The sequence below is a fragment of the Condylura cristata genome, unplaced genomic scaffold (assembly GCF_000260355.1).
Source record: "Condylura cristata isolate star-nosed mole 26May11 unplaced genomic scaffold, ConCri1.0 scaffold00009, whole genome shotgun sequence".
NCBI lineage: Eukaryota > Metazoa > Chordata > Mammalia > Eulipotyphla > Talpidae > Condylura > Condylura cristata.
In genome coordinates this window covers 42,333,817-42,349,991 of record NW_004567110.1, presented here as the reverse complement: position 1 = coordinate 42,349,991, position 16,175 = coordinate 42,333,817, and positions in this window count along the sequence as shown.

Sequence of the window (16,175 nt, the reverse complement as noted above, 5' to 3'; positions counted from 1 at the left end):
ATGTATATATAAAGGTAAACTATTACCCACCAAGAATATATATATATTTAAGAATTATTTATTCATTTATTCATACAGAACTGGGGTACAGGCCAGAGGCGCAGGAGCGGTGAGAGGATTCACCAGAGAAGACTGAGGAGCAGGACAGGCAGATTGACGAGGGGAGCAGCAGAGGCAGGTCAGGAGAGGTCTGCCGTGCCGAGTGGGTCACCTCTGGGGCCAGGGATTGAACTCATGCTGAAGTGGCTTTAGCGTCTTAATGCTGGGCTTTAACCTGCTGAGCCACCTGCTGGGCCCACATGTTCATATATTTTTAGGAAAATGTTTTTTCTAGGTGCTTGAAGACTTAAACTGATCATTTGAAAACTTACTCTGGTTGCTTCAGAAGTTTCTACTGCAGCATATAAGTATAATAATCCAGTTTCTGATATAGTACACTACTGGGTTTCTGAGTTTTGAGACAGAAGGGAAAATAAAAGTTTTTTAGCCTACATGATTTTGTGGATGATCCATGAGGCAAACATTTGTAGATTTCTGCATTAAGTGATGAAATACTCATTTTACTTTAAGGTGGGTAAAAACTTTCAATATTGCAGTTGTAAGACTGTCCAACTGTGCTATTTCCTTTTTTTCCTCTTTGTTTCTATTAATTTTAGCAGGAAGTGAAAGAAACAATATTGAAATTTCCTAGGTAGCTGTCACCTTTGAATAATTTGCTTATTAATTGTTTAAAAATAAAAAAAAATGTTTTCTAGGAAAACATGTCATTTTTATTTAGAAGAGTGTCCTTTAAATAGTGACTGTTTATAGAATAACATAACTGTGTTTTCTGGAAAATAAGATCTTTTAAAGCTATGTGTTGACCTACAACTTAAATTTATTCTTACGTATAGAACATCTGTGTAATTAAAACTCAATGAGACAAGTTATTGAACATAATTTTTAGAACTGGAAATATTTTTATAAGTAAGTGTAAAAATGAAATCTGTAAGTAATTGTTTGATCAAATTGAGGGAAAATATTTATTTTGGAGATTCAGTCTCCATTAAATAGCTACATCTTTCTTATTTCCTTTGCTCTCACATTTTGAAGAATTTATTTCTGTTACTATACTGTTTTCTTTTTACTAAGTTCTATTTTTTGTTGTTGTTTAAAATGTTATATTTCAAAGACAACACTGAAAGTTCTCTAGAGATTGCTGTTGCTTTACTGAGTGATCTTTGATCAGATTGTAATGGAAAATCCCTGCAGGTGATAAAAAATGTGTACATATATTTAAATACATAAAATATGTATTTTTTATTTCATCCATCTCTGGCATTTCTAAATATGAACTTATTTAAAATGCTGGCCTGAAAATGATGGGATCATCTTAAGGGTATATTTCAAAAGAATGACAGTTTTAAAAATTGATAATGAAAGTAATTGGATTTATAAATTGATAACGAGAGTAAGCAACAACAACTATAGCAACTGCTACTAGAATATATAGAAATACAGAGTAAGTACATATAGTAACCAATTTAATTAAATATGGCATAAATATTGTTCATTATCATGATGATGTCATAAGTTTGGATAGCTTAAAAATTGAGTTCTAATAGTCACTTATTTAAGAAACTGAGAGAATGTGCATACTTGTAGAAATATATGATATCTCTTGACATTTGTAGATCCAAAGATGTCATATGTATATATACATACATGCATATATGTGTATATATACATACATGTATGTATAATAATATATACATACATGCATATACACACATATATATGTATGCATTATACATTATTTAAGTTCCTATTAGGTTCTGAAAGAAAAGCAAGAATACTAAAAGTTAGGGTTATCCATTTGTGTAGATATTAGTTATTAAATTATATTTTTTTCACTGAAGCTATATTTACACTTGGATTGTATTGCATTGTTAGATGGGAAATGCAGAGTCACTGTGTCCAGGATTTGAAACAATTGCAAAGAATCATACTATGATAAGGAGTCAGAGCTAATAAACTGCTTCAAAGTCATTCTCTATTCACTTGTAAAAACAGAAGCTATAGTGACAGTTAATTACAATACCCTTTATATATATATATATGTATATATAAAGGTAAACTATTACCCACCAAGAACAAAATATTGCTAAAAATACTTGAGATGAAATATCTGAGCATCTGTGTATACGTCCTGTTGGACAGTCAGTTAAGTGGAGCCACAGTAGAGTGACAAGAAAATGTTTATTATAGTCACAAATAGGAGAGATATGCACTGCACATCACTAATATCCCACCATGGAAAACCTCAAGGGAACAGGTTCAGTCAATCAGAGCAGTGAAGCAAGGCCAAATGTCTTTAGTAGAGATCAAGTTGAATTGCTTGAGAAAGGCATGAGGAGATTTCATTGGTGTGTTTGAATGTTTCAAAGTATGGACATTGGCAGACAGGAAGTGTAGCTTGTGGCAAGAAGGGAATTTTTATGTCACTGGTGCACCTGGTTATCTAGACAGGACTTTATATCTATTTGAAAGCTCTATGAAATTTCAAAATTTTGATATACTATTATACTCCTAACAATCAGGAAATACTGTTAAGAAGGGTGTAGTGTGTCCAGGGTCCCCACGTCTACTCAGGTTCACTTGATCACTGGAAGGATTCACAGAACTCAGAAAAGCTGCTTGCTAAGATATTTTTACTACAGTAGAATGATATATATCAAACTTAACAAAGAAGAGTTTCATAGGACAGAGTGTATGTCCAGTTGTCCTGTCTCAGGGAGTGCATACGGATAATGCTTAATGATTCAAGTAGCTATGTGTGATGACAAATTAAGAATATTGCCACTCAAAGAAGTACGTGTGATCTTTGATGTTCAGAGCATTTATTGATGGTCAGTCTTATAGACATGAACACTCTCATGACTTACCTTAGTTGCTCAATCTCCAACAATTCAAATAATTTCCATATGACCCAAAGCTCCCACATAAATCACTTTACTTATGTAAATGTTCTAATGTGCACTAAGATCCTAAACACAAAATAGTGCAATTATCTAGAAAGACATTCCAAAGGTTTAGAAGTTATCACTCAGGACAAATCAAGATCACAACTTTTTATTGTCAGCCAACCTATTCTTTTAAGCTTCATTGATGTATAATTAATCTATAAAAAATAGTCCTTTTTAATGTTTACACCTTAATGAGTTTGGCTATATGCATACACTCATAATTCCATCTCTACAACCCAGGTGTCAAGTGTATCCTTCACCTTCAAAAATCTCCTTCTGCTCTTTTGAATTTTGTTTTGCCATCTTTTGCTTTTGGTAGGGATGTCATTAAATATCTCCTCTCAACATATTTTAAAATCTGATATTGTTTGTTAAATATATTGATAGCTACAATGTTGTATAGCAGATCTGGCACTCACTCATCTTGACTAACAACAAATTCATACCCAGTAAAAAGGAATTCTTCATTTCCCTTACCTTTAGCCCCTAGCAACTTCCATTCTAGTCTGTTTCTGTGGTTTTGGTTATTTGGGGAATCATCCTGTAATATTTTTCTTTTTATGGTAGTTTTAACTTTGTATAATGATCTGTAAGCTCATTCATGTCACAGATGGAAGCATTGCTTTCCTTTTCAAAGTTGTATAATATTCCCTTGATTATATCTAATTTTTACATAATTCCACTTTTTAAAAAATTCCATTTCTCAATGAACATTTGGTTTGCTTCCATATCTTGACTATTATAAACAGTGATGTAAATAAACACAGAACACAGACAACATTCCAAGATCTGGACTTCAGTTTCTTTGTGTGTGTATATATATATATACACACACACAGGAGTGTGATGTATATAATTTTATCTTTAATTTTTTTTTAAAGATTTATTATTTATTTGTGTATACAGAACTGGGGTACAGGCCAGAGGCTCAGGGGTGGCGAGAGGCTTCACCAGAGACAGAGTGGGGAGCAGAACAGGCAGATGGATGAAGTACACTGCTGAGGGGAGCAGCGGGCAGGTCAGGAGAGGTCTGCAGCGCCATGTGGTCACCTCCGGAGCAGGCGGGAATTGAACTCATGCAGAACCGGCTTTAGATTCTCAGTGCTGTGCTTTAACTCGCTGCGCCACCAGGGAGGGCCTTTATCTTTAATTTTATGAGGAATCTTGCTGTTTTTCATTTTCCATTGTCACCAACAGTTTACGAGATACCTTAGTTGCCAATTCCTGTTCTTTCTCTCTTGTCTTCTAACAGAAGCTAGTGATTTCTAATTATGGTTTTGGTTTGACTTTCTCTAATAATTAGTAATGTTGAACATATTTTTATGTATCTGGTGGCCTGCTGTATGCCCATTTTTGGAGAATTTTTTGAGAATTCTATTCAAATCCTTTGTCCATTTTTTTTTTTTTGAGTTCTTTTGCTTTAAAGAAGACTCATATATTGGCAGTACTAATCCACTATCAAATGATTTGATAATATTTTCTCTCATTCTTTGTATTGACTTTATTTACTTGTTTCTTGTGTTTCTGTGCTTCTTTTTAACCTGGTATATTTCCATACTTTTTATTTATTTGTTGCCTGTGCTTTTGTGTGAGATCAAAGAAATAGTTGATAAGGCAGATGTCAAAGCAGTGTCTGTCCCATGTTTTCCTCATAGAGTATTCTCTTTTGAGTTAATTTTTGAATTGATTTTGTGCATGGGATAAGATATGAGTCCAGTTACATTCTTTTGCATGTGGATATCCAGTTTTCCCAACATTTGTTAAAGAGACAATCCTCCCTTCATTGCATGTTCTTGACACCTTTGTGGATGATCAGTTGACCATATACCCATGAATTTATTTCTGTACTCCCTGTTCTGTAACATGCATTCATATATGTCTTATGCTCCTACTATGCTTTTTTATTATTGGAGGTTTATAATATATTTTAAAATTAAGAGTTTTTATACCTTTGATTACTCTGTTTAAAGATTGGTTTGTCCATTTGAGGTCCTTCAAAGCTTCATACATATTGTATATATTTTTTCTATTGTTATAAAAACTATGATTAGTGCCTTAATGGAAATTGTATTAAAAATGTAGATCAGTTTTAAGTAATATAAACAGTTAACAGTATTAACCTTCTAACTCATGATAGCAGGGATGCTGAGTCTATTTGATGATGTCAGATAAACTCTGAGTTAAATATATCAGTAAATCATGCAAATATAAGGGAAAAAACACTAAGTTATTAAAAACTTATCTGTGACATAAGATAATAGTGTAACTATTTTAAAAAAGAAGATCAAAGCCTACAGTAAGAACTAGACTTCATGGGGCATGTGAGCCTTGAGAATTTGTTGAATTTTAACAAGAAGAGGGTGAGCTATTGGGATAATGGAGTTAAAATTTAAGTGTAGGAATAACTATGAAATATGTATGAATACTACATCAGGACTATTTTGTAGAATAGAACAGTTAATTGTTTGTCACTGAAGAATTAACTTTTTAAGATGCAGCAAGTTTCAGAACTATTTTTTTATGTATGATGTCTACTTGTGTTCTTACTGCAGAAATTAATAAAGGGTAGAATGCTTTTTTTTTTCTTTTCATTTGAAAGGTCTAATTTCTACCTCTTTATAAGATTATTAGGGGATGGTGGGAAATAGATATGATTAATAGAGAACTGGAGCCTGTTTAATGGGTACCTTCAAAGCAAGTAAATGAGGCTTTTGGGCATTTATTCTGAACTAAAGAGGTATTATTGTGTTCTTTATGTTACCACTTAACAGTTAATGATGGAAAAGAATGAATGGGTCAGAGAGGCAGAAGGCTAATTCCCTCAAATTCTTTATAAAATGTGTTAATTATTTCTAAATATGACATTAATGACAAAAATAATGACATTACTAACAGTGTAGAAGCATAATGTGGTATAAAGGGCATAGGTCTAACAGGTCAGTAAATCTATGTCTGCCTTTAACTGGTTGTCTGATAATAAATCGGTCACTTTACATCACTTAGCTTGAGTTCTTTCATTTTTAAATTAACCTTTTAAGGTCCTTTTGAGTTCAAAAAATTCTGATTTTATGATGGGTTTCACTTAACAAGATTTAGTCATAATCTGTGGTAAAACTGCTCAAAGAAAGAGATAGGAGTATAGAGGATTTCCATGCAACAATACCTAGGGTGGCATTATTTGAGTGTGCCTAAATTATGCTCTAAAATGTTTTTTCTTTAGTTAATCATTGTGGATCACATAAATGAACGGGGTTTGTTCTGTCTCTTAATAATTCTATAACTTTACTTTCTGTTGCTCTTCACCTGTAATACAGTTGTGTGTGCCTTTGGAGAGATTTATAACAAGTCCTTCAAAATTATGCCAATTTTACTTGAGAATCATTTTGAACTGAAGTCATTCTAGACCCAGAAGGCTCAAGAAAATCCTTTGCCACTCCTTTAATCTTCTAAATGAATTTAGATATGGGGTCTGTTCCAGAAAGACAGCCATTACCTGCAATAATGTTTTTTTTTTCTGTATAATGGAGTAAACATCTAATCACCAAACATCTATATATATATTTTTTTCTGTTCTTTGAATTATACTCTCTTCTTTGAATTCCCATTTCCATTCTTTATCTCTGGATGTTATATAACCTTTCATTGACCAACTTGTTCTTAGCCTTTGTATCTTTGAGACTCCATATGTATGTAATCAAATTTACTTTTTCTCCTGTTAATCTGCCCTTTATTATTACAGATGTATCTCAGTCAAGAGCCTGTAGGAATGAAAGAAAATTATCACCCATCACCACTTTTTTTTTTTGACAGATCTTAAATTATTTAGTGATGGTAAGAAAAAATAAAAAAATAGTACAGTATCATATTTATAATACTCAATATGATTCAAGCAGGAACCAAATAACTCATGCTGAAAAATACACTCAGCAACAGTAATATCAAGTGTATACCTTGTATACCTTACACAGATTTCAAGAAATAATTAGATAACATAAATAATACTTATTTATGATTAAATTAGATATGTTTAGAGTAGTGTATAATTTCTAAATAAATTAAATGAGATTTGGATGAAAAATTTAGATGATTCGTTCTTAAAAAAGGAAGAAATATGCAAGTATGAAATTGCAGAATTGCCTTGTGTTGTACCTTGTGGAAACTTGAGCATCGTTATGTTGTTAGTTTTTCTTCATTTTGTCTCTGCCACTAATTTTAAAAGGGAATATTCTTCAAGATATAAAATTTTTGAATATGTATATAACAGCTAAAAAGGCTGTAAATTTAATAAGAATCCTAAGTCAGTAGATAATTATATTTCATATGCACATTTCACTTTTAATTTTTGGGACCAGTAAAATGTTCAACAGTTATTATATTGTCATAGCACATTTCCTTTAAAATAATGCCTTTATCTGTTAAAATTATATATAACTTCCCTGAAGTACAATTTTTATCATTATCTCATAAGAGTAAATGACGATATTTTTTGTATTTGGGATACTGTGCAAATTATCATATTGCTGAAACCGAACAAAGACATGCACAAAGTCAAGAGAAGTCATATTCTTAAATCGGGTATCTGTGAATTAAATTTTTTTTCAGGAAAGCTCTTCATTTTCTCCCCATAAAAATGTAATTTGAAACTATTTCAATCTTACACTATGTGCCTAGTTGTCTCTCCTGTGTTATGGAATATGCATCATCTACTGAATTTGAGGAATATTTCAAATTCTCCATGCTCTAGTGCTCAGGCACACATCCCCATAAGTTGTAAATAGCTGTTATCAACTTGTTAAGATAACTTAATTAAACTTGCTTATTAAAAACCTTTAATTCGTTAGTGATAAAATCTTGATTAGTACATTTTCCTGCTAGGTGACCTTCTAATTTAATAGAAAATGAATTTTTAAATGGGGAAAAATGCCTGTGGCAGAGATTTTTTGCTAGTGAATAGAGTTTGCAATACACATAGGGATATATTCAAGCCTAATTAGTAAGGGTGCAAATGAATTTTTATTTCATACACCAGAAGTGTCATTGATGATCCACGGTGAGGAATTTGAAATGCATTCAGATTGGCAATGTGGGACTGAAATCTGTGGGAAAATCACAAGCTAATTCATTGATTGCCCCTTGGAAATTACTGCTGTTAATTGTTAGGTAATTAACATGGAGCTACAATTATATAGGCCTAAGGGGGTGATTAATGTTTCAACATGTCACATTAGCAGCGGCTGGATTTTCAAAGCTTTTCTTTTCACATGGTTTAGGAGACAGATGGTATATTGTCTGTGGATTCTATTTTTTTTTTTTTAACTGAAGTTTATGCTGAGAGCAAGTGTGTGAATTTTCTGTTCTTGAAACTTTATAATAGATATGAATTTTACTAAAATAATTTGATAATGTTTATGAAATAATATTTAATATTGGTGTTCTTCTATCTAAAATATAGAATGTTAAACACATTATTTTAATTTTATGTATTGGTGTAAAGCCAACATGGTCTTAAATTTGAGGAGTTGGCATTTTTCTTTGTGACAAATCTTAAATTATTTAGTGATGGTAAGAAAAAAATAAAAATAGTACAGTATCATATTTATAATAATCAATATGATCCAAGAAGAAACCAAATAACCCATGCTGAAAAATACACTTAGCTACAGTAATATCAAGTGTATTAATACATGTACACTGTATACTTCAGCATCTCACTATCTTTTGTTACCTTTTCATTTAATCCTTAAAGCTATGTATTTGCAATACTCCAGATCCTTATTTTAGCTCCACTCATTGTGGGCTTGATTTTTCAGAACTATCCTCTAAAGCAAGGTTTTTCCCTAAATATCAAGGTTAGAAATGGATCGACTGAATGGATCAGGTCAGTTGTGTCCCATGTAGAAACCTATGCCATTTGTTACAAGTTTAGTTTGAGATGTAGCAGTATGTGTTAAGATTTGCTAGTAATGATACTGGTTATTTTTTAATTAGTACCCTGAATTGTTAAGCTATCACCAAATTTTAGGTGGATATCTTATGAAAAAATAACTATGTAAAAGAAAATCCAAGCTATAATTTCCCATATAATTGGAAAAGTAATTTTTTGATCTAGCAAAATTAATTTTATTTGAAGATTAATCAAACATTCATTGATCACATGGATGCAGGCAGAGATTTCTTTAGCAATATTTTATAGCCCATCTAATTTTGACTGAAATGGTTAAAAAAGTTTTCAAAGTATTTTAATTTTTAATACATGTCAAAGTGGCACATTACCTCCTATACAAAGACATATTCAATACTAAATCCTAAGTGAGTTCCAAAAAATTCTTAAGGTCTCCAAAGGTGGCTTAAAAAATATCCAATTAAGGCACATTATCTAAAAAGGTGGAATGGATTTCTAGCAGTTCAAAGAATAGCTTCTTTTTATAATTTTCTCTGTGAAAATTTGAGATGTCATCTTTCGTGGTAGCCCCATACTGAGGTCTTTGTTGTGACTGCAGTCTTTAGCTTTTATATTGATTTGTACTACTTCCACAAATGACAGGAATCTTTATTATCTACAGCCAAGCCATCTATTAACGTTTAATGCCCATTAAAACCAAAAAAAAAAAAAGTGAAAAAAAAGTGCTTCTAATTTTGCTTTTACAAATAGAGAATTACTGAAATTTTGATTTTAGACCACCTTATATTCAGATCTTTCTGCATTTCTTTAACATTTAAAATCAGCTGCAATTATTCAGGTGCCTATTTTACTGCCAAGTTGACATTTCCCCCTGGCTCCTCTTTTCTTTTCTTGTTATAATTTTATTTTAAAAAATAATGCTTGTTGGAAATAACAGAATTTGCAGTGAGGCTACATTAAGTGCATAATTTTAATTGGAAGAAAGTTTCATCAAATGTCTCGCTACTGCTTGTTTTAATCCATTAAAGCAAAGCAAGAGATTCTAATTTGACTAGAAATTATAGGAAATAAGTTAAAATTTGCATTTGAAAGTTCCCCAAGGAAAGTGAAGAATATAGCTAACTAAACTTGGACAGCAGGGGTCACTCTAATTCTTTTAAGATAAAGATATAGGAAGATTATTAGCCACAGATCAGTCTGTTCTTAAAGCTCCTTTGGGGGCAACATAGGAGTCTTTATGAGAAGAAAGATCAATTAATTCAGCTGCAAATTTGATGTGTATACACACAAGAATAATTCGTGTTCACACACAAACACCCCTACTATATATACTGTTAAGTAGATTTTAAAATAAAAGTATGATTGGTCTGTATTTGGTTTTGTTACTATTTTAGAATCACTGTGGTTTTAATTACTGAATTGTTGTTTGTCATATGTCAAGTTTCAAGGAATTTCATGACTAACCTGCTTCAAGAATGTTATCTGCACTTTTTTTTTAAAAACTGTACCCTAATTGTAACAACCTTCATTTTCTTCTTCTTTTTTTTTTACTCTTAAGTTAAATAATAGTCAGGAACATGTTTGACTTAATGTTATACATAAACAAGTAAAATTTATTATTAATATCAATGTTAGTTTGCCATTCTTAGTAGTCAGTTTAGTTTAAAATGAGGAAAAGAGGTCCCAATCATCAAGAATGACATGACACATTGAGTCATCATGTTACACACCTGAAGCTAATGCATTGTTACTTGTCAATCTATCTCAAAATTAATTAATTAATTAATTAATTAAAAGCATGGCATAGCACAGTAAATTTAGTCATTATCACATGGTTCCAAACTTGAAGAATCTAAAAATCTGCTGGAAGAGACCGATAATGAAAATAGCTGTTATAGTATTATGATAAAGGATTATACTTGAAATGAATGCAAAGTTCTGGGGGAAAGGAGAGCAAAGGCTGAGTCTGTGGATATGAATTACTAGCAGCCAAAGGAGGGTGTGGTCTGTTTCAACAAGATACATGTAGGGCTCTAAATATGAAAGGCTCTGGGTTTAGTTGAGGGATTGGGAAGACCCACTGGTATTAGAGCATACAGCTCATGATGGCAGTGTTACTATTATTTGGTAAGAAGAGGTCATAAAAATGGATAGAAATGAAAGTTATCTAGGACTGATATACCCCATTTAGAATTTTTATTTAGTTCCTTGGGAATTGAAGCTCTTAACGTGATTCGACGTAGTATTTTTTTTTTTTTTATGTCACAAAACTATCAGACTAGCTTTCGATTTTCCAAAAGCAATTTAAAAAATGATCTCGTTTAGCCAATTTTTATTTATGAAGTCAGCACAAATTTATTGTCTCCTATATTTAAGGCATGATTTTAGGTACTAAATTTGCAAGATCAACAATCCATTGATAATATTTTTTCATGTAATTTATATTCTAGAGAAGCATATACATTATAGAGAAGTGAAAAAAAAAAAGTAAGATAGTGAGAAGGTACTGTGGGGAAAAGCGGTGCTATGGGATAGTGAGTGACTGGGGCCACTTTGCATAGATCAAAGATCTCTAAAGAAGGAAGAAAATGAATTGTTACCTGAATTGTAAGAAGAAACCAAGTAAGAGCATATTTGAGGATTGACATTTCAGGAGAGGGAATAACAACAAAAAAGTTGAACGCATTTTAAAACAAAACATTTCAAGAATTGTAGGATTTTTTTTGCCAATTAGAAGCAATTAATAGTGGAGCAAATTTGAGTATAGCATTTAATGTCCATCTAATCTGAATTCAAATTCTGATCAATAATGTACAGAACTTTAGGCAAATTAATTATTCTGATCCTCAAGTTTCTTTTCTCAAAAGGGTAATAGTATATACTAGTGGTTTGTATCAGCAGTAGAAGATAAAAAAATGATAAAACATTTAGAGAGTTACACATATGGGCACATAGTTAATAAATAGAGCTTACTTTTCCTTTTTCTCATTCATTTATTCTGTAGTGAGGATACTATGCTACTTATCAACCCACTTTGTTAATCTGCAAGTAATATGTGTGGTTTTCTTTGCAATTATCTGTTTTTTCATACTTGTGATTTGAAATTAGAGAATATTGATATATAATATACACTGATCAGTTAAGTAGGGAATATGTTATCTGTTCTCAGTTATCCTTAATTAATTCTTAGTCATTTAAAATATTCTTGATATAAAAAACATTCAACATACTTCATGTAATTGTAGGAAATGATCATGTTTGGGAATAAATGATGTAGATTTGTCAATTATTTTTTATTTAAAGAACTGCCTACATAGACTTTTTCTGTAGGTCTGCCAATTTTGTGTAAGTCTTAAAATCACTTACCTAGGTTACCCCTTATCATTTCTCTCCCTTTTACTTATTGTAGACATTGTATGTAAATTAATTTTTTCTGATCCCTCAACTAAAACAATTCATTTGGTTCTAACGTGTTTAACTTTTCTCTCCTACTTCTGTCGTTGACAATATATTTCTTTCTGTTGAGCCTCACTGCTGATTCCCTAAACTTTTTCTTCAAAATAAATCCTCTGACCTTCTTTTTCTAGTGTAATGACCAAAACAGACTTCTCACTAGTCCTGCAAGAAATCTCATCTTTTCTGTCATTGACTGTATAAATTTACTCCTGCCACAGGCAAACTGACTTCAGTTATGCTTTGTGAGTGCTTACCACAGAACCTTCTTATATAATAGTGTTTAATATATCTCCTTTTTTGTTCCCCTGTAACATCTTCCTGTTCATTCAATAATAGACTATATAGTATATTTCTAGAGTCTTCCAAGGAGTATATAGGCATCCTTATCTTGTGGCTTAAGTCTCTGTTTAATAAATTGCTAGAGCAGAAAGGAACCTTAAATATACAATTCAAATTTTAAAATTGACATGAGAAATTTGCATTATAGTTAACACCCAGAGCTTCATAACCTTTATTCTATTTTCTTAGACATTTACTACAAATCATAAATTTTGTCTTGGGACTAGCTCTGACAGCAGATATTCTTTGGCCCTCATAGAGACTTAAAAAATATGCTTAGTTGTCCCCACAATTTAATATTGTGATATTTCATGTAAAACTTCAGATTTCCAGATTTTCTTAGAAACAAGATGATTTGGTAAAACTGGATGCACATGACTAAATGTTAGTACTTGGCTGAAGCTGAGTAAAAGCACCTGCACTAGAGAGGTTGTGCTCTTTAACTGGAAAGTTTCAGCTCCTTCAATTACACACTCTTCTCTAGATTGTTTATGTGTCTGCCCCTCACAACAGTTTTACTTAGGCTGTATTCCTCCTGTACTTAAGAGTTTTTCATTTAAGCTGATAAAAATTTGAAAAATTTTTCCAAACTTGGCTTGATACTTGGGGGAGCTGTGACTTTAGTTCATAAATGTACAATTTGACTATGTGAGTATAAAATTGCTTTAGTGATTCAGTTCAATTCCACAGACTTGTTCGCAGAGCTATATAAATATATATTAATTTATTTATTCATACAGAACTGGGGTTCAGGCCAGAGGTTCAGGGGTGGTGAGAGGCTTCACCAGAGACAGAATGGGGAGCAGAACAGGCAGATAGATGAAGTACACTGCTGAGGGGAGCAGCAGGCGGGTCAGGAGAGGTCTGCCACTCCATGTGGTCACCCCTGGGGCAGGCGGGGATCCAACTCATGCGAAAGTGGCCTTAGCCTCTCAGTGCTGTGGTTTAACCCGCTGCGCCACCAGGGAGGGCCATCGAACTCATGTGGAAGTGGCTTAACCTTCTTAGTGCAGTGCTTTAACCCACTGCACCACCAGGGAGGGCCTACTTGAGGTTTTTTTGTGGTTCCATATAAATTTCATCAATATTTGTTCTGTTATTTGAAGAATGCCATTGAGATTAGTATTAGAATAATATTAAATCTATATATCACTTTTGGTAGAATGACCATTTTAATGATGTTAATTCTTCCAATTCAAGAGCCTGGGATGTCTTTCTATTTCTTTGTGTCTTCTTCCTGTGATTATTTTTTTTTAAACAATAATAATAATAATTAATGTTAGGCTTTGCCTCTGACAGGAGTTGAAGAAAATTTACTTTAGTGAAGAAGCTTTTATTTTTCCAGTAAATGTAAAACAATTGTATAAAGGATAGAAGAAAATGGATCGTTTCTACCGTAACTGGAAAAAGAAAGCCATGAGGTTGTGCTGGAGAGATGAAAGATATAACTAATGTGTCTACATGGGTAAAAGGAGTGTGGAGGACTAGGAGTAGAAAGCCGATTTACCAATTCATGCAAGGTTGCATGTCTCCAAAATGAAAATAAGGGATCCAAATTGAATTTGTAGTTTTATAAGGGTTGCCCATCACTTTCTTTTAATAAATACCAATGATGATCTTTTGAAAAAGGTTCCATTCAGTGTTTTTCTGGGATATTTTCTTTATCCCAGTCTTTTTAGAAATCTTATTTGTAGGAAAATTTAAATAGTTTGCCCTACTAACTAGGCAGTTTTTATCACTATTATAATCCCTGATTCATATATAGCAATACAATAAAAGTTCACATATCTTAATATAGCTTTATTAAAATGAAATATTCCTGTTGCATTGTGTTTTCAAATTATGATTTGTTTGGATTAGTGACTTCAATATAGACATTTTTTCTGTTAAATGTGACATCGGGACCTGCTAAAAAATATTACTTTTGCAATTTCTCCTACCTTTAAAATATTTATTTTGAAGTAATTGTGTTAGCTTTTGAAAATACTGTTCTTCAGTTGTGTTTCTCAAATTATGACAAATCAGAATATGTAACAGGGATTAAACTAAATGTGTATTAGAAGAGTACAGAATTCATAGAGGCATGACTAATCATTTAGATTATCAGTAGAAGAAGATTAATACACAATGGATTGCATGGTGTTCTGTTGCTGGTAAGTTTGGGTAACAATTACTTTAGCTTTACAAATTTGGAAAGAACGAAATAATAATAATAGTTAAAACAGAAACAAAAACAAAACCTAAGCAGCTTCTGGAAAAATTAATCATTCACATTACAAACTTCAGAATTTCAAACTGCATACTTCAAGTAGAGCCTATTTGACTTACTGAGTTTATTTGATGTAACAGAATTAAATAATTAGTTTTACAAGTATGTGGAAAAGCAGTTTTTCTGTGCTTTCATTGACTTTCTGTATATCTGCTATACTAGGAAAGTGACTATTTCTGAGAACATATCTCTAGAAGTGATCAGAAGTGTTAAAAAAAAATTTCTGAAGACTAAATATTTATGCCAGTAATTTTCCTTAGGAATTTCTTTCCTGAAGATAAGGTTTTTGAAATACTTCTAATTTTTTTGGAAATTTGATTTTGTAAATAAACCCAGAGAGCTGTTAGGAAAGATATAATTTTTTTTTCAATAAAGACTGTATTAGAAGTAAAAATTTGTTTCAATATTTTTTTGCAAAAACCCTATTTTATATGTTTACATGCATTTGAACTTATTGTCTGAAAATTACACCAAATAGTATTAAATACTTACTAATTTCTAACGGATTATTAAAAATAAGAACTCTACAGCTGTATAATATTGGTTCAAGTCTTAGTTTACTACTTAAAAATGTCAGAAATAATTATTTTTCCAACACACAGATTATATCTGTAACATGATGGAAATAAAAATACCTTTCTCATTGCTATTATGGTATCAATGAAGGAAGGAATATAAACCCTTTTGAATGGTTTGGTAAGCCATTAATATATTTAGCTCAAAATAAACATAGGTTTTCTTCTTATCATCATCATTATTAACTTTAAGCTGTCCATGTGTTTTAATATTAAGATATGGTAAACTACTTTCAACCCTCAAAAAAAGTGACCCTATCCTGGGTCATATTTTATTTGGGTTTGTTTTATATTCCATAAAACAAGCCATGATAAACGGCACCATTATGAAAGTGGAATATATTCCTGAAAAACTATGCCCTAGACATCCTCCCTCAGTTTCTAGAAACACTGTACCAAATCATATACGTCAAAATATCTTTTTGAGATTTTCGATATAGTTGAAGTTGACTTATGTACTAATAGTAATAATATTACCCTATCAATAACCTATTTCCACAGGAAGCATATTACAGTTTAGCAAATGTATACTCTTGCTTTCTGTGTGGGGACATTTGGTCCTGGCATTAAAACATTAATGGTACAAATTGAGTGGTAATGAATAATGAAGAGATGTTATTACTGTTCTT